Source organism: Solanum lycopersicum, chromosome 2 (assembly GCF_036512215.1).
Source record: "Solanum lycopersicum chromosome 2, SLM_r2.1".
NCBI classification, from domain to species: domain Eukaryota; kingdom Viridiplantae; phylum Streptophyta; class Magnoliopsida; order Solanales; family Solanaceae; genus Solanum; species Solanum lycopersicum.
Window position 1 is genome coordinate 45107589 of NC_090801.1, and position 20977 is coordinate 45128565.

Sequence of the window (20977 nt, forward strand, 5' to 3'; positions counted from 1 at the left end):
ATGAAAGAGTTATGAAGAAAAAACTTTGAAATATAAAATCAAGAGTAAATTTAATGATTGAAATTTGTATAAACTGCTAGATAACTCTAATTTTACCCTCTAATGTAGAAATTCTTGACTCATTAAATCTATTGAGATACTATCTAAAATTCTCTCATAAAATTAGTTTGGAAAAATTCCTAATATATACAATTTAGATCCAAATTCAGTCATAACCCAACTTCACATAGTAGATCAAAATTCAATTTCTTGAAAAAATGCTATCTTTTATAGAAATCAATTAAGATGATATCAAATATATAGCCTCATGAAATTATAACAACAACAAAGGAAAAATATAATTTTCCATTTCCATTTTGAAATGCAAATGCATAAACAAAATGGTAAGAATTATATCTCACAAAAAAATATATAGCAAAAAACGATCAATCTTGAATGAATTAAAATTCAATTATAAGATATCTAACTCTAGATTATTAAAACTAACAAAAAATAACAATTGAAAATTAGTAAAGATACACAAATATGCGTACCTGTTCATATGTCTCAAAAGGGGATGAATTAGAGCTATTCATTTTGTTTCTTCCAATTTTCTCCTCTTTAGAGTGTATCAATTTTCTGAAAATAGTATTTGAAGAAGACACATAAAACTACTAATAAGATTTAATAGCTAATCTATTTTTCCCTTGAAGTGTACTTAGTTGGCGAGACAACAATTGAAGTAATGTAGACAAATTTTTTAGTCAAATAAAATTTTGTTTAGAAGAACATTAGGTCAAAGTCAAATAAAATTTTGTTTAGAAGAACAGAAGGTCAAACGGGCCCCCAGTTTTCTAACTGTCCGTTATATTTCAAAGAGACAATATAATGGAGAAATATTTGATGAGTTGGGACATTTATTCTAGTTTTACCCTTAAATGAGAGGCGATGGATCCAAGGAAGATTTCGATAGAACCCAGAGTTTTTTAGGTCAAATTACATGTATGTAATGGACATTATTGTCATTTCATTTTGCTTGCCAAATAGTGTGAACATAGAAATGTTTTGTAACTCTATGAACTTTTCCCTTGTCTATTCTAGTCCATTTTATTTTTTTTCGTCAAACAATCCTATATGTGAAGTCAAAGTTTCTCCAAGTAAGAGGGTTGTACACATTTATGATTTTACCATGTATGAGGTAATCAGATTTTGTAAATTTGAAATCAAGGAAAATTATTAATTGTGTGTGTCCATTTTGATTTTACTTAAATAGGAAAAAATCAAAGGAAAAGGTAATTTATTTGATTATCTCTTTACATGTCAATCTAGTTGATGATTCAACGATATTGTGAATAAGATAGCTTTGGCTGACTTATCCCAATATATAAAAGAACTTTTCATTACTCTAAATTTCTTGTTCACGTATCATTTGGTAGAAGGTTATGCACTCTTTCTACTCAATTGTAATCATTGGTGCCCTTCGAGCTACATGTAGGTATTAGTCAAAGGGTTAACTCAGTTCTTATATAGAATTTTTTTAATCAAATTTTAATATAAAGTGCTTTTTGAGAGAGATTTTTTTAATTATTCCTAATAAGCTTAGGAAAATCTGAATTAGTAGGCTTTGGATGTTTAATAAAATGAAAGCTAATAATTTTAGCTCAACCTAACTATTGGGCTGGTTGGGTCCAACTTTGTCCATTAAAGGTCAACCTTAACGGTCTCGATTCTTGGACAGACTGAGTTACACTTAGGTTTGATTTAGGGGTTGGGGTTCTGGGATAAAATTCTAGTTTATTTAACCCTTGCCTCTTAAGGAGTTAGTCAGATTTAACGGATCAAACTAATATTCTCTTTCATATTGTATTGTAACTTTGTATTAGTATTTGAGATTCTTGAACCTTGTACATTGTAAGAGGACATAAATTATGAATAAAACCTCAAAGTCCATGCATATAAATGTATGTTTCTCTCATCAATGTTAGGAAATACTGATTTTATGTCTTTCACTTAGGTGTTGCAAGCCAGCTTTGCAGCATTTAGGTATTGTATTGGTTTAGCTCTTCCAGAAGGCTTTTTAGGATCAATGATACCAACCTGTACAAATGCACAATTAACAAAAGTACAATCTTATTAATTTTTTTTAAAAAGAAATGATACCAAATTGGACAAGTCAAATAATGTTGGTACCATTGCTGCATAATCATAGAAGAAAGAAGAAGCATAAAGATTTTTGAATCCTTGTCCACCTCCACCATTCCAAATCCCACCAAATGTACACTTTTTATGCTTGCATGGTGCCTTAATTTTGAGTGCTTTTTTAGCTAATGTCCTACATTTCTTCAAGCTTGAACCATGTTTTGGTGATGATGCTTTGTAAGCCACTCCATTGTAAGTGTAATAACTTTTAATTAACCAAATCATAATTAATAAAAGTTGTACTAACAATTAAGGGATTAGAGAGCATTAACCTTACCATTATAACCTCCCAAAATACATGGACTACTTGATGAATTTCCAGAAGCTTTGAAAATGTCAGTTCTGGCTGCTAATTGACCATAGTTTAAATAGTTGTTACATACTATTGATTAATTTGTCAGAACATATATAAAATATCAAAAAAAAGAGTAGTTATATATATCAATTTAGTAGGTTACCTGTGAACATAGATGTCATAATTAGTTCCCAAAAGAGATTTATTAAGGACATATGTGTCACGGACTTTTTGATCTGGACAAGACTCCGTGCGGCACTTGACGGTTTGCTCACGATTCTTTCACGATCTCACAAACTCAAGTAAGCCTTTCACTACTTGGATCGCTAAGAGAAATTGAAGGAAAGACAAAATGCAGAATTTTGGAAGAAAGACTTGTATTCAAATGTTGGTGGATGTATTACGAATACAATGACTACCTATTTATACTACTCTAACCACTAAGAGTAAATAAATGCTACACTATACAAGCCCATAAGTTCATGCACTCAAGGCATGACTACATTCTAAGAATGTCTACAACTCTTCCAAAAATGGACTCCTAGTCTACCCTAGTCTGCCCCACGTTCCAGAGGCCCTGCACAAGCCTCTCCAAGGCTGGAACCTTCCGCCTCTCCACCTGCTGTAACTGCTGAAACGGCCGTAACTGATGAAACGGCTGTAACTGCAGAAACTGCTTGCAACGGCTAAAACGCCTGCCCCTTCGTCTGCTGCATGCTTGAGCGCCTGCCCCTTCGTCTGCTGGCCGGTTTGGCCTATCTGCCCCCTTGTGCCTGCTGCTGGCTGCCTAGTTGGGTGACGTTCTGCCTGGATGGATGGCGGGACGTCACATATGTCTCTCCATTTGGTACTTTGGGAGCCTTTATAGCACTTTCTTTAGAGATGGTGTTATTTGTAGTTTTGATGATTTGACAAACTTAGGGACCTTGTAAAGGTACCAGGTTTCTTACTTGAGTATTACAGGTTCTTACTTGAGTATTGCAGATGAAATAAACTCAGGGACCTAGTAGAGGTACCAGGCTCTCATGATGATGAGCTAGTTGACTGCCAGTTGGAGACGGTACAGAAAGTATGTGCACACTTCCCGATGGCGTCAGAAAGTGTGACTTTTCCAGCCAATGGCAAAGAGGTTTAGGAAAGTGACTTGTCCATATAAAAGACACTTTCCTAAACATTTTTTAGTAGTATTTGCAACTTGATAAAAACTTTTCAAGTACTCTTGCAAAGGCTACTACAAAACAAAGGCAGAATTATTCCAAGAACAACAGCAATCTCTGGAGCTTTTAGTCTAATTGTTTAGGAATACATTCTCTTGTTCTTAAACTGTAAACTATTCCTGAATCTATAAAGGAATCGGTATGTAGTGTTAAAAGTCTAGGTTGTCCAGGTGGGATAGCTTAGTGGGTAGATTGTTTTCTACTTAGGTTTGTTAAGCAATAGAGGACTATTGCTTAACTGTAAGATTGATAACTCTTTCTTACATTTGGTGTAATCGTGTTTTTCTTTTGCTTTTGAAGATTAGTGAAATGATTGAAAATCCTGTGAGACAGGTTACTCCCTTAAGAAAGGAGGTTTCCACGTAAAATCATCGTGTCGATTTTACTGCATTTAACTTTCTGTTTTTATTCATTAGTGTAGTAAGGGACCTGGTCCATTACTTGTTAAGTGAAGGCATATATTCTATCAAGTGTATTAGAGCGGGCACTATCTATTTGGTTAACACCAAGGAAGTGATATCTGCTCTAGAATGGCAGCTCCACTTAACCTCGAAGAAGGTCAATCGTCAAACAGACCTCCTCGTTTCAATGGACATTTCTACAGTTTGTGGGAAGTTAGAATGCATGATTACCTCATGGCTGAAGACAACGAGTTATGGGATATTGTACTGGATGGACCATTTGTTCCGACAATGGAAGAAAAGGATGGAGAGAAGACTATTCTCGTTCCAAAGCCTAGGCAGAAATATGACGAAGCGGACATGAAAAAGATTGAAAAAGGTTTCAAAGCTTAAACTCTTCTTGTCTGTGGGATAGGACCTGATGAGTACAATAGAGTGTCAGCCTGTGAGTCTGCTAAGGAAATTTGGGACTGCTTGAAGACTGCACATGAAGGAACTGAACAAGTCAAAGAATCTAAGATTGACATGCTTACCTCACGATATGAGAACTTCAAAATGAAGGAAGGAGAAACAATACATGACATGTTCACCAAGTTGTCTTCCATAACAAATGAGCTGCGAAGTCTGGGTGAACCTATAAGCATGACCAAACAAATCAGAAAAGTGCTTCGAATTCTTCCAAAGTCTTGGGAGAGCAAGGTTGATGCCATTACAGAAGCCAAGGATTTGAAGGTGCTGACTATGGATGCTTTGATTGGTAATCTGAAGACACACGAGATGAATCGAAATTATGATTTATCGAAGAAGGAAGCCAAGAAGGACAAGTCATTGATGCTGAAGTACAAATCAGATGAAGATTCCAGTGATGATGATATGGCATATCTCATCAGCAGATTTTAAAAAATTGTGAGGAAAAACAAAGTTTATAAAAGAGGAACAAATGGTACTCGAAATGCTGCTCAAGGTGATAGTTGCTACAAGTGTGGAAAAGTTGGGCACTTCATTAGAGAGTGTCCTTTGCTCTAGAATAAAAGCAAGGAACATCAAAAACCAAGAAGTGACAAAGAGAATAGAAGGGACCTGGTACTCGGCAAGAGAGATCGAAAAGCTGCTGCAGATTTTGGTTGTCAAAAAGGCTCTTGCTGCATGAGGTGATTCCTCAAGTGATTCAGAAGACTCTGATGAGCCAAAAGATGTGTCCATGGTTGCTGTACATGAGGAGGAAACTGTCTTCAATGAAATGTTTGCTCTCATGGCTCACACAGCAGATGAAGAAGAGGACAATCAGGTAACTCTTCTAGATATGAAAAATGACTTGGATAAATATTCTCTTAAAAAATTGAGAACTTTGGCAAAAGTCATGATTGATTCTGTGATAGATTTAACATCTGAAAAAGACACCATAAATGCTGAACTTGACAGTTTGACTGAAAACAAAGTTAAACTTGAAGAGAAAATGTCAAGAATGGTGTCTCCAGAGTCAAATAACTCTGAACTTAAGAACCAGTTGAACCAGATTACTGAAGAAGCTGAAAAATTGAATGGGATGTCTAATGGTTTGCATGCTGAAATTCAAGAGAAATTGAAAAACTCTGAGAAAAAACTTGGTCTGTCTCTTCAAAAGAGTAACAAATTAGAACAGGATATTGTCAAACTTAAGGAAGAACTTGAAAAATCCCTTAAGTGGACAAAATCCTCAAAGTTACTGTCAAATGCAACAAATCAGAGTAATTTCAATAAGAAAGGACTAGGAAGTCTGAACATCACTCCTCCTTACAATCCTCACAGTAAGTATGTGTTTGTATCTTACAATTTGTTATGTCTTCACTGTGGTAAGAATGGACATTTGAAGGGTGAGTGTTCTAGCTGGAGAAACTCCTGTGAAAGGCTCTCTAATTATGCTGAAAGGCAAAATGTACCAAAGGAGAGACCTGGTCCTTCAAAGCATGTATCAACTCACAGATTTTCAAAGAAAAAATCTGTCCCTGCTCCTATGTCCTTTGTTAGAAAGCTTCAAAATCTACCATATTAGACTAAATATAATCTAATCACTCCTTTGTATGCCTACTGGGAACTCAAGCTGAAATGGGTTCCCAAGCTAAACAAGTGATTCTTTGTGAAGGTGAGTGAGAGGAGCAGCAGTTAATGTTGGTATATGGACAGTGGATGCTCTAAGCATATGACTAGTGATGTAAAAAACTTCCTCTCACTCAAGACACTCCAAGGAGGAGGTGTCTCTTTTGATGATGGCAAGAAGGGGTACATTTTGGGAGTTGGCAAAGTAGGAAGATCTCTTGAAGATTCAATTGACAATGTGTATCATGTGGATGGGTTGAAGTACAGCTTGTTGAGTGTGTAACAAATCTGTGACAAAAGGAATGAGGTCAAATTTACTTCTGAGAAATGCACTGTGGTGAGTCTAACTACAAACAAGGTAATTCTCACTGCACACAGAAGTAAAAATATGTATGTGGCAAACTTAGAAACGTCTCATGGAGATGACCTAACATGTCTTAGTGCTCAGATTGAGAATGCTGATCTCTAGCATCGTAGGCTAGGGTATGTAAGCTCATCTTTATTGAACAAATTGATTTCTAAGGACCTGGTCCGAGGTCTGCTCAAGCTGAAGTTTGCTGAAAATAAAATCTGTGAAGCTTGTGTTAAAGGAAAGCAAATCAGATCATCCTTTAAGCCCAAAAAGCAAGTAACATCATCAAGAACACTAGAGCTGCTCCATATGGACTTGTGTGGACCCTTAAAGGTTCAAAGCAGAAATGGCAAGAAGTACATTTTGGTGATTGTTGATGATTACTCGAGATACACTTGGACAAGATTCTTGAGATCAAAGGCAGACACAGCTGAAGAGTTGGTGATATTTTTCAAAATGATTCAAACCAAATTGAATCAAGTTATTTACAGCATTCGATCTGATCATGGTACTGAGTTTGAGAACTCAACACTGGATAAATTCTGCATGGAAAATGGTACGAGCCATAATTTTTCTACTCCAAGAACTCCTCAACAAAATGGAGTAGTGGAAAGAAAAAAAAAACCTTGGTGAACATTGCCAGAACTATGATTATTGAATCAAATCTTCCTCAAAATTTCTGGGCTGAAGCTGTTAACACAACTTGTCATGTTACCAACAGGTGTCTAACAAGAGCTGTTTTGAATAAGACCCCATATGAGCTGCTCAACAACAGAAAGCCAATGCTCAACTACCTTAGAGCATTTGGATGCAGATGCTTTGTGCTGAATAATGGGAAGGATGATCTGGAAAAATTTGATCCTAGAAGTGATGAAGGAGTATTTGTTGGATATTCTTCATCCAGCAAAGCTTACAGAATATTCAACAAACGAACTCAATGCATTGAAGAAAGCATTCATGTTGTATTTGATGAAGATGGAAGCTTGAAGAATGATGGATCAAATGATGATGATGATGTGATGAAAATGATCAAATCAAAGAAGACTAAAGGAGGTGAAGCTGATGCAGATCAACAACTGAAAAATGACTGTGATGATCAGAATCATAGTCTACCTGAAAAGGTTGCTAAGGTTGAAAAGGATTATATGGTACCTAGTACTATTCAAAATTCCAGCCAGAGTACATCAGACTCCCTAGTAAATGATGCCACTCTTGATGAAGAAGAACATGCTGATCAGCTCAATCAGTCTGCTCCAAGGTCAAGATGGAAGCATAGTTCATCACATCCTCTTGATAATCTCATTTCTCCTTTGAATTCCGGAATTCATACTAGATCAAAAACAAGAAATCTAGTTGCATTCTCAGCGTTCATATCATCTATTGAGCCTAAGAATGTGAAAGAAGCATTAGGTGATGCAGACTGGATCAATTCTATGCAGGAAGAACTTCATCAGTTTGAAAGAAGCAAGGTGTGGTACCTGGTTCCTCGACCTAAAGGCAGAACAATAATAGGAACTAGATGGGTTTTCAGAAACAAGCTTGATGAAAATGGAGTGATTACTAGAAATAAATCCAGGTTGGTGGTGCAAGAATACAATCAAAAAGAGGGAATAGACTATGATGAGACTTTTGCACCTGTTGCCAGAATGGAAGCTATTAGAATTTTAATAGCTTTTGCTGCATTTATGGGGTTCAAGCTGTATCAAATGGATGTGAAGAGTGCATTTCTGAATGGAGATCTTAAAGAGGAGGTGTTTGTCAAGCAACCTCCTGGTTTTGAAGATGCAGAGCTACCAAATCATGTGTTCAGATTGAATAAGGAACTATATGGCCTGAAGCAAGCTCCAAGAGCATGGTATGAAAGGCTGTCAAAGTTTCTGCTGAAGAATAGGTTCATACGAAGCAAGATAGACAATACTTTGTTCTTATTAAAAAGAGAACAAGAATTGTTTATCATTCAAGTTTATGTGGATGACATAATTTTTGGAGCTACTTTAAAACATCTGTGTGAAGAATTCTCATCTTTAATGGGAAAGGAGTTTGAAATGAGCATGATGGGTGAATTGACATTCTTCCTGGATCTGCAAATCAAGCAATCATCAAATGGAATTTCAATATGTCAGGAGAAGTACATTAAAGAGTTGTTGAAGAAATTCAATATGTTTAATTCTAAACCTATTGATACTCCTATGGGGACAAATGATAGTAGAAGAATCTGATCCTCTTGTGAATCAGACAATGTACAGGGAAATCATTGGATCCTTGTTATATCTGACTGCTAGCAGACCTGATATTGTGTATAGTGTTGGAATGTGTGCCAGGTTTCAAGCATGTCCTCGTGATTCACACTTAAAGGATGCAAAATGTATTCTTAGATACTTGAAGAAAACAGGGGACCTGATTCTCTTCTATCCTGCAGGTGACACTTTTGATCTGGTTGGTTTTGCAGATGCTGATTTTGCTGGTTATCAAGTTGACAGGAAGAGCACCTCTGGAATGGCTCACTTCCTTGGATCATCACTTATCTCTTGGGGTACCAAGAAGCAGAACTATGTGGCTCTTTCTACTGCTAAAGATAAATATGTAGCTGCTGCAGCTTATTGTTCTCAGTTGCTGTGGATCAGACAACACTTGGAAGATTTTGGGATTCACATCAAAGCAATTCCTCTTATGTGTGACAATACTAGTGTTGTTAGTATGGGAAAGAATCCAGTCCACCATAAGAGAACAAAGCATATTGATGTTAGACATCATTTTTTGAGGGATAATGTTGAGAAGAGAAATATTGTGCTTACATATTGTCCAACGAAGGAGCAAATTGCAGATATATTCACCAAGGCTCTCAGCAAGGATCAATTTTAGAGAAATCGATTGAAGTTGGGCATGTTGATCTCCAAGTGATGCTCTTAGCTTCCAATAGTTGAACTCCCTTGATGGATAAAATTGCAGTACAGGTATCTTTTGTGTGAATATTTAAATATTGAACAAAGATCATTTTTGTGCCTTTTGTAGGTATACTCTCAGTAAAGATCTGCTTAGCAAGGGAAGCAACTAGAACAACTGAGGAATAAAAATTTAACTGTGTTATGGTACCTGGTGCCTGTCCAGGTTAGCATTTATACATTAAATTGAAACTGAAAATATGATCGTTGATAATGTCACGTGTCAGTCATCGGTTACTCTGACCGTTTGTCCCATCGTTTCTCTCTCAAATGACGCATCCAATCACGGACCTGGCACCTTTTCTCTTTCTTTAAAAACCCTACTTTTTTTTGAAACTCTCATCTGTTTCTTAACTTCTTCTTCCTGTTCACGAAGGGTTTTAGAAAATTTCAAAAGGCAAAATTTGTCGTCTTCTTTTTCTCTTCATCGTTCAAAGAAACTATTCTCTAGTGTGAAAATCATGTCTTCCCCCTCATCTTCTTCCAAACAGATGTTGAATGCTCTCAGTGAAATAGAGCCTCTTGCCTGCTATTCTCCGACCACTACACAAGCCAGACTTCCTCCTCCTTCTAGTTCTCAACAAGAAACCCCTGATAACCCTTTTTTCGCCATAGATCTAAACAGTTCTGTCCTGCCTACCGAACCTGGTCCGCTTCAAGACATGTTGCCTGACAACATGTTTGAAGAGGATCTACCCAAGCATAAGGCTTCTGAGTCCAACATATTGGCAGCGAGTGAAGAGCTGGTGATTGAAAGCTTGGCCATGATGCGGGAAGAAGCAAGGGCAGAGCATACTGAAGTCTTGGAAAGGGAAGAGGTAAGACCCACTCAACCTATCTTTGATAAGACCCCTGATATAGGAAGGTACTCTTCTTCATCTTCCTCTGACTCTGCAAGCAAGGAGGAACCTTTAAAATGGAAGGTTGAGAGAAGAGAAGGGGAGAAATCTAGAAAAGGAAAAGAGAAGGTTGTAGAGGAGGCCCCTAGGAGACGACCTACTACTAGGTCTACTGCTCAAAAGTTGATGGCTGATGCCTTGAAGGCAAGTGCACGTTCTACTGCTGCAGTTAGAAGTGCAAGAACCTTCAAGGTATCAAATTTGAAAATACCTGAAGCTAATGTGGTTGAGTTGTCTGGAGAAGAAGTGGAAAAGAAAAATAAGAAAAAGAGGTCAGAGAAGAAAAAGGGAAAGGCTACAGAGAAGGTTGAAAACACAAAGTCAAAAGGGAAGAGATCTGAGAAAAAGAGAAAGCGATTACAGGGACCTTGTTCCCAAGCCAGGAAAGTTGAGAGTGTCAACATGCAGGAGGTGGTTGACAGCCTGAGAAACCAAGCTGTCTTGACAGGAAGAATTTTTGATATAGGAATCATAACTCTTCCTGGTATGGACTCTCTTCACGATATGGTAGAGATCCAATCTTGGTTACACTTGTTCAACAGGAAATCCCCCATCCTCTATAAAGAAGAAGTGCGCGAATTTTACTATAATATTCAATTCAAGGACGATGGGAGCATCCTCACACGAGTAAATAACATTGTTGTATGTTTAGATAAGGGTGTGTTGAGCAAAATTCTCAGGGTTCCTAGAGAGGGGACCCGGTCTGTACTTGGCAGAACTTGCTCTTCTGAGTTTGCTGCTGTGATTTCTAAGACACCCACAACCAAGGTTGCTGAGATTTATAAGAAAATCATGAAGAGTGAGTACCAGTTGGTCTTTGAGTTCATCAACAAAGTTCTCCTTCATCGCACTGAAAAGAGGACAGTAGCAAGCTGATTTGTTTGTGATGGAGATGTTGTGCAACTTCGAGGCTCTGAACCTCCCTGGTCTAATGCTTGAGCATATCCACAAAACTGTCATTGAGAGAAAAGGTGTTCACGGAATGGGTTATAGATACTTTCTCATGGAGGTATTCAAGCATTTTCAAATTCCTCTCAGTGTGGGAAAAATGGGGACAGTCAAGCAGACTATCTCCGAAAGTACCTTGGTTGAGTGCGGATGCATTAAAGGAAGAGGCTATCCTAAGAGCAAGATGTCCCAACTTATTGATGATCAAGATCAGCTTAAGCACGAGGTTGAGGAGCTTACTGTGCGGTTAAGTGGTAGAGAGGCAGAGATTGTTATACTCAAAGCAGAACTGCTTACTGCACAGAGTGAGGGACCTGGTTCTTCAGTGGTTCAAGCTCTGGAGAAATAGAATGTTGAGTTGAAGGCGAAGATAACTGCCCTGTAGGAAAAGGCCATCAAAGACAATGATGCTGCCAATGCACGACTCGCTCTTGTTATCCAGTCCCTGTCTCATCCTCCCCCCCTCTTCCTAGACTGTTGAACAACCCTCCTTGTGTCAATTTTTTTGTGTGGCTTATCAATGTGTTGATGGATATTCAGTTTGTTTTTAATGTATTTATGTTATTATGGCTTGCTGGTTAATTTATTCCTTTGCTGTTCTAATTATCTTCTTTTGTGCATGCTTTTCATTACTAATTGATTGCTTGATAGCTTTGATCTTGTTCAGTGTTTATGTTGACCTCACTGGTTTACTGCATATCTTTTTTATGATGCCAAAAGGGGAAAGTAAAACTGTGTGTAGCTAAATGATAATTCAGTGAAGTGGAATATATAGTGAGGGGGAATATAAAAAGGGGGAACAATATAAAAAGGGGGAACAATGTTGGAGAAGATCCTAGATCGTTGTTTGTCATCATCAAAAAGGGGGGAAATGTTATTTGTAGTTTTGATAATTTGACAAACTTAGGGACCTTGTAAAGGTGCCAGGTTTCTTACTTGAGTATTGCAGGTTCTTACTTGAGTATTGCAGATGAAACAAACTCAGGGACCTAGTAGAGGTACCAGGCTCTCATGATGATGAGCCAGCTGACTGCCAGCTGGAGACGGTACAGAAAGTAGGTGCACACTTTCCGATGGCGTCAGAAAGTGTGACTTTCCAGCCAATGGCAAAGAGGTTTAGGAAAATGAATTGTCCATATAAAAGACACTTTCCTAAACATTTTCTAGTAGTTTTTGCAACTTGATAAAAAAATTTCAAGAACTCTTGCAAAGGCTACTACAAAACAAAGGCAGAATTATTCCAAGAACAACAGCAATCTCTGGAGCTTTTCGTCTAGTTGTTTAGGAATACATTCTCTTGTTCTTAAACTGTAAACTATTCCTGAATCTATAAAGGAATCGGTGTGTAGTGTTAAAAGTCTAGGTTTTCCAGGTGGGATAGCTTAGTGGGTAGATTGTTTTCTACTTAGGCTTGTTAAGCAATAGAGGACTATTGCTTAACTGTAAGATTGATAACTCTTTCTTACATTTGGTGTAATCGTATTTTACTTTTGCTTTTGAAGATTAGTGAAAACAATTGGAAATCCTGTGAGACAGGTCGTGGTTTTACTCCCTTAAGCAAGGAGGTTTCCACGTAAATCATCGTGTTGATTTTACTGCATTTAACTTTCTGTTTTTATTCATTAGTGTAATGAGGGACGTGGTCCATTACTTGTTAAGTGAAGACATATATTCTATCAGATGGCATATGTCATTTGCACTAATCCACCTCCTAGATCAATTGTAGCTACTGTTCTTTCATAATTTTTACCCAAATTTCCTAATAGGTAGTTCAAGGCTACCTGCATTATCACTCAAAGTTAAATAATCATGTAATTTTAGTCACCTATATGATATCCCTATTGAATATTCTGTATAATATTTGTTTGCTAAGTACTATTTCTTTTTCATTTGTCACGACTTGAAATTAAAGTAAAATTTTAGCGCTGATCAATATAAAATTTGTGCTATAGAAGATGATGTTTTACTCATTCTCCACCAAATCAGCTCATTGAAAAGATATTTGGTGGAAAACAAATGCTCACCGAAACATTGAGAAATTTCCTAGTTTTTTTGAATGAAACATTTATTATTTATTTCTTTTACATTAATTTAATTAAAATATTTGTAAAAATAACCACCAAACATTTTTCGTAACTTTTCATTAGTGTGTTAAACAATGCGATCATGGAACAAGAGGCAAAAGAATTAGAATAAAAATTGAATTTAGATCTACTAACTAGTGGGACATTCTCACTAGTATCATTAGATAAAAGGGTACCTACGATTTAATGAAGACGAAAATATCATATTATCTTATGATGCCAATTTTATTAATTAAGTGATAACTAATAATTATTTATGTTTTAATTGACAGCATGAGCGTGACAATTTTAATAATTATATTATGTTTTACATTGACAGCGTGAGCAATGACAAAACCATAAACATATATATTATTTTTGCACTAATAATGATTAAACTTTGTTAATTTTAAAGTGACTTACCCAAAAATATGAACCTTCTTGTGTACCATCGAGGATTGAAGCCCATTCCGCCTTGTAATTAAGAGTAGTTTCATTCTTAAATAAAATATTAATCAGAATGATAATGAAGGACAATATTATATTTCTCAAGATTTATTTTCTAAAATAATTCATTCATCCACTTTTATTTGTCATGTTCTATTTTTTGAAAATTAATTTAACTCATTCTCAAAGGTAAATTAGATTGCGTTAATTCGATGTTTTAAATAAAAAAGTTTACGTATTAATATATTACTATACAAAAAGTAGTATCAATTGCAATTTTTTGCATATATATATCATAAAATGTTAGTCAAAATTTATATAGTATGACTTTAAAAAAGAAATCATGACAATTAAAAATGGACGAATATCGTAAATGTGTACCGCTTGCAATATTTTAACAGCAGCATCACCTTTTAATAATCTCAAACCAGCAGTTGCCTGTATTATTTATATTCATATATTAATACTTCATGTAATTAATTATGAAAATTAAAAATTTTAAGAGAGAAATTACCTTATTTAAGAAAAAATTCTAATGAAACAAAATTCTTCTAAATTGGAAAATAAATAAGAATTTAAATTTAGTTTACCCCAAGTTTAAGGGGTGTTTGAGGCTGCAAATCTTTTGGAACCACGGATTCAGCTTTGTCCAAAAGAGATTTTAGAGAAAGGGCTCCAGCTTTAGGATTATTTGCATATGAACTTAGACCTGGATTTATCTGTCCAAAACAATTAATTATATTTAATAATTACGAAATTCACAAATATCAAAACATAAATATATATATATATATATATTGCTACAAGATAAGGATAAAATAAAATTCAATTATGAAAGTAAAGTAGTACTACTATATAATATATATTATACATATTTCTGATATACAAATAGGGTATCAATCACATAAAAATTAGCTTTGAATAATTGCTTTCTTTGTTTTCTTAATAAAGCGCTTATTTATGGTAGATTTTGAAGTTGAAACTTGAAAATATAAAAGTTAAAAGTTGTAGTTTTTGAAATTTAAAAGTTTATGTGTTTAGACATTTAATTTACTTTGAAGAAAATTTCAATTTTTATGAATGAAAGTCTCAAAAAAAAATTTAAAAAAATTTGAAGACAAATTTCCAAAATGATATTGTGGGTTTATTAATATTATTTAACTTATTATACGACGTGTGATAGGTGGATAAAAAAAGTTATTTTTTAAAAAATTAATATGATATTTGGTTGACAATTTTGAAATATTCATAACTAATACAAATATAAGTTATAATGAAATCTATATATTATTTTATGTAAATTAAAAAATGACATAACATAAATAACTAATTCATGCATAATCAAAATATTTATAAGATAATACATAATTTACTCATAATTAATTTCTAGCATAACTCTAATTAATTATGAAACAACGCTTAATTACAGAGACAGATGGTCCATTCAGTCACTAACAGATATGATACATTTTTTTTTATTTTTTCCCTATAGTAGACCAATTAGTGCAAAATGTGGAAGCATAATTAGGCTTTTGATGATTTCTTTTTTAAATTTAAACCTTCAACCCTCAACTCCACTTTTTTTTTTAATAAAGGAAACAGAAAGACAAAATATATATAAGTGGAAACAACAGTACTAATAAGGGATCCAAGATACTTTACTGTTGTTAATCTTAATCGAAAGCATGTGACGTTTGAACTGTCAAAAATTATCTACTCATTCCGCTCACAAATATTTGACAAATATATTAAAAATAAATGTTCAAGATTAATTGTCAATGTAAATAATAAAAAAGTAATTAATTATTTTTTTTTTAATTTTACTCTTAATAATTACTCCATTTTACTTCCTCTATCCCTATTTAATTGTCCACTTTATAAAAGGCACACTTATTAAGATAACAATAAGTAATATAGTGAAGTTACAATCTTATCCTTATTAAATATGGTTTCAAAAATGATGAATTAAAACTATGAAATTCTCAAGAAGTTTGAATGAGGAAATAATAAAAAAAAAATTTTTATTCTTTCGTGATTTGTCAAAATAAATAAGTAAATAGGAACATTTAAAAGAGAAAATATAAACAAGTAGCATTTAATTGACCTTACAACTAGTTCATTTATTATGGTTGTCTGACATTTGTTTTGGGAATAATTATTAATTATATTTTTAAGATTATAAAATAATTTCTTTTTTCATAAAAAAGGGAATTACTTAAATCCTTCTTGGAAAAATTATTTTGTTGCCTGTTGTATCTTAGGGTTTAAGAAGTAATTTCTATCTTACTATACATTTTTCACACTAGAGATTTTCATGAACCTTATACGTCAGGTGTAGGTGTGACAAATTAGAATTTATAGAAAGGGCAAGTCAGACAAAACAAGAAACAATGGTAATTCTTTATCCCTACATTAAAAATATTTTACTATTAATAAGTTATTAACAATTCATTGTACACCCCTTAAAGAGATATCATATTCAAGCTTTGAATATATGTATATATAAAAAAAATCTTATTAGAAAATGTTTTCAAATTAAACAAATAAATTTTACATAACGCATATCTAAATTAGTCAAGATTCTATTATATATACAAAATATCAAATGAAAAATAAAATAAAATATAACCATTTATACATGTAAGCCAAAAAAAGGTGTTTTACCTACTTTGCATATTAGTGAAGGTTAATCAATTGAACTCTTGTCCTGAATCTTACTATGCCTTTTTTATGTCATTCATTTCAAGTTTTGAAAAAAATAAAAATAAAAACTCCACTAATATTATATAATTATTTAGCTTTCACACCATCAAATTTTTGAAAAGAATGTATAATTACGACAGGTAACTGTTCATAATAAGTGAAGATAGACATATACGCACCGCAAGAAAATATTCAATATGATTGCCAATGGGAAGTAGATCCAAGAACAACAAAACTAAAAAGGGAAGAGGAAAATTGTTTTGCCTCTTCATATTTGTTTTCTTCACTTCACTTATCTCTTAAAGCAAATACTAATTGTCTTTATATAAAAAAAGAAATGTGTAATCACCACAAGAGCACATTGATTTTTATAATAGTATAACAATTAATTATTTATCAATTTATTTGGTGTTAATTAGCTTGTAAAAAGGGTAGGTGAAGCATCAAAACATCGGTGCGTTTTCTGATTTTCTAATTAAGTGGAGTAATTTATATTGAGGTAGAACTCATGTGCTTACACACCATTATATTTTACTAGTTCCCGGAACTTGCGTTGCACATTGTCCCTAGTTGAATTATTATATAGAAAATGTTGAAATTAAAAATATTAGTTTTACCAATTTATATTTATTTATTAAATAAAATTCATAATAATCAAATACTACATTAATTATCAAGTAAAAAATATGGAAAAATAATAATATTAGTATAGCATCAAATAATATGAATATATCTTTATGATTTATCCTTAATAAACTCTCATTACACTCTAAGTACACCAATATGTATCTACTTAAAGAAACTATATTAGTAAGGAAAGGATAACAGGAAAAAAGAGAGTATAAAAGTACATTTAAAAACGAATATAAAAGTCATAAATAAGTAATTTCAGCACTAATAAAAGTAGACTTATAACATTCATAATTTCACAGTAGATTAAATAAAGAAGTATAAATCGGTAAAAAATACAAAAAAATTAAACAGATAAGAACAAATACAACATTTATATCCTTCTTAACACTTTAATTATAACAATATATATATAGTAAAAAAATAAATACATAAGGAGTAAAGTTCTTGATGATACCTTCTCTCGTCACCATAAAAAAATCATCTAAAATAGTAAAGATAAAACCATGTTTTAAAATATCACTCTAATTTGAATCAAACAAATATTAATATTTAAAACAAAAAGAACATAAAAATTGCCTAATGATTCACATCAACAAGAGGCAAGTGATAAAGAATAATTACTTTTTCATGATACACATATAGCTAAAGATTATAGGATACGATGAAAAGGTGAAGAGTTGTTTAAGTTAATTTTCAGAATTGACATGGAAGAGAGGAAAGGTTGATTGTTTTTACTAATAATTCAATACATTTAATTATACTAATTATAAAGAAAGGATAACAAATTTATCCATTTAACCACACTAATTATAGAGAAAGAATAGAGAATTTTTATTTAAAAAAAACAATTCCTGACAATTTTCGATGAAATATTTTTGCCTTTCAAAGTTTGACTTTACACCTTATTTTTATTATTTAGTATAATATAATATAATTATTACTTAGTATTTAAATAGTGTCTAGATGTATGTATTTAAATATGATTATTTAATATTAAATTAATTATATATTAATATTTAATTTAGTTTAGGAATAAAATAAGGGCAAAATGGTAATTCAACTTTTAAGTTAGAAGCTTCTCACTTATAATAATATATCATAATGTTTTAAATACATCTTACTACTATTATAGGAAAGCTTAGTTTCAATATGTTTGTTTTAAGTCTTTTAGTTTAAATTTGAGATCTTTTTGTCATTTCAGTACTTCATTATAGCTTATGGATTTATAACGTGAACAAATTGGTCATTAATTTTATTAAACTAATATGTATTAAAGACTATATACGTGCATTTATTCTTATTTTTATATAGACATGTAGTAATGCTTTATGTTTGATTTAAAGCATTACAGACTATCTGTCAGTCTTTCCTCTTGTTTTGACATGGACATTAGAGACTATCTCTCCTTGATATGACGGTTCGTATGTATTCTTCTTATTTTCTCTATTAGTTGTAATGTAATGTAATTCTTTCATTTTTTTCCTCTACGTGTGGTGTTGTTGCATTAGGTAAAAGACTACATCAAACAAAGTCAAGAACAGAATAATGAATTAGTATCACAGATCAAAGTGAAAATTGAAAAATAAATAAATGAAAGCAGTGAAAAGAGAATTAAAATTATGAACTAATTAAAAGGTGAAATGCTCCCTGTTGCTTGTGTAAACATCTCCGTGCATATTATTCATTGTTGAAAATTCAATTTTTTGATTAATGATATAGTGAACCGTGAATGATTGTTATTTGAGAGGCAATAATGTATATTTGATGGTGATTAAGTCCATAAATGTTTACTACTTTTCTTGTTTCATTTTTTCTATATGGTGAGTAAATTGAGTTCTCATTGACAAGAAAAATTTAATTGTTCAGTAAAAATTATTTGTGAAAGCTATAATTTTTTAATCAATTTTCTTTGTTATAGATAGAGAAATAACAGTACTCAAGCTTTATCATAGTGGTTGTGATGCCATATATTTTCTTGCATATGTCTTTGTAGTTGTTTTGAGTTATTTGGTGTTCTAAGGTCAATCAAAAGTTTATGTTGAACTGGTTGTTGTTTTGTTGGTAATTTTAATGGCATACGATGTTCTACAATCATCCTATTGATTTTGTCACTAAAGGTATATAAACTATAATCGGACAATATGTCAAATTTCTTAATGAGCATGTACACCTAATTATGTGTGGATAGCAGAGATGCTTGGCATGAAACTGAATTAAATCATGATTTGGTAAATGCTTTTCAGTATTGTAAGAATAGCGAAAGGACAACTATTATGAATTTATGACTTATATGACATATTATTATACTCTCTTTAGTTTTACTATGAATGTAATATTGACAAAATGAAAAAGAAAGAGAAAGACTATATTAGCCTGAGAACACTCCTGTTATAATGTTCCAGGACAATATTTTATTTTTTGCTACTTTTTGAGAGTACCTTAATAGATTTTCTTAGCTCTTTATCTACATAAACTGCTCGAATTAATGTTAACATGCTCTCTTCTTTTCCAAACTATAGGCTTTTAAAATATTTCTTTGTCAATGTCTTTTATCTCTCCCAACAGACGTCGCAAGAGGAATCATCCACGTGGTAAGCCTAAAAATAAGGGACCGGACCACAAGATAGCAAATACGAAAAAAGGGGAAAAAACGTAAAGAGTATGATGGGATCGGAAAAGCTATTCCAAAGAAGTACACATCTATAGAATGGGATTGATCTTGTTTTTTCAAATATAAGTACTAGCAACTACCCATAACTTTATAACTGTAAATATGTTTTATATCAAGTTTATATAGAGGCTACAAAAAGTCACACAAGTAAGAATTAGCATCACCATTTCCCAACATGATATGAGTTATCATGTATGTAATGATGTTAATTGTTAAGAGTTTATACTTTAGCATATACTAGTTCTACATAGAAAATATTTGTCGATGCAGAAACTTATGCAATGAGAGTATTATCGCGTACTCCTATCCCTGTCCTTTTACGGTCTGTTCGGAATTTAATATCTTTAAATTAAATTAAAAATTTATTATATTTTAATTCAAAAAATTTATCGATCAAATAAAATATTAATGTCCGCTCCATTCGGCAAAGCAATCTTGGACCCTCTTGGTTGCGCTGTGCTTGGATGCACTATTCTTCCACACGCCAACGATGAGATGAATCTCTATACACTGACTGGATGCGTACTTGCATAATCAATCGATGGGCGGGGGAATTGCGTAAATGATGAGACCGGCCTAACCTAACCTAAAGTCAAGCTTCTTCCCTCTGTTGATGGAAAATCTTGATTGACTGACACTAGGAATCGATTCGGAGAAAGAAGAAACATGGTATGAGATAGGTGGGGAGAAATTTCCGATAGATAATTACTTAACTCGATGGTTAACTTATTGAATACTAAGAGGGTGTTTGGATTGGGTTAAAAGTTGGTCAAACCTACTTTAAGTTAGTTTTTGACTTTTGAAAGTATTTGACAAATATAAATAATTAGGAAGTGTTTGACAATATCAAAAATAAATTAAAATAAGTCAAAAACCAAAAATAGGTTTCCTCAAGAGGTTGTCTGGTCCCGCCCTACCAACCCTTAAAAAAACTTGATTTCTCACGATTAATGCCCAATATGTCTGGTGGAGAACCTTCTCGAGAGGTTGTCCCGCCCCACCACCAATATCACAAAAAAAAAAAGAAAAAAGAAAGAATTTAGAGGAAGAAGATAGCTTCATTTACTGTATAAAAAAATATGTCTAATATTCCTAGCTTGGACGGTAAGAACTCATGCTGAGCTTCCTTAGGCCTTTGGTCAGAATGTCAGC

The 20977-nt window shown here is 33.2% G+C and overlaps 1 pseudogene; it reads right to left on the bottom strand.

The window, feature by feature from the left end:
- Positions 1–1905: 1905 nt before the first annotated feature.
- The window catches only part of LOC101245810 (apyrase-like), a 37422-nt pseudogene continuing 18350 nt past the window's right edge, over positions 1906–20977 (bottom strand).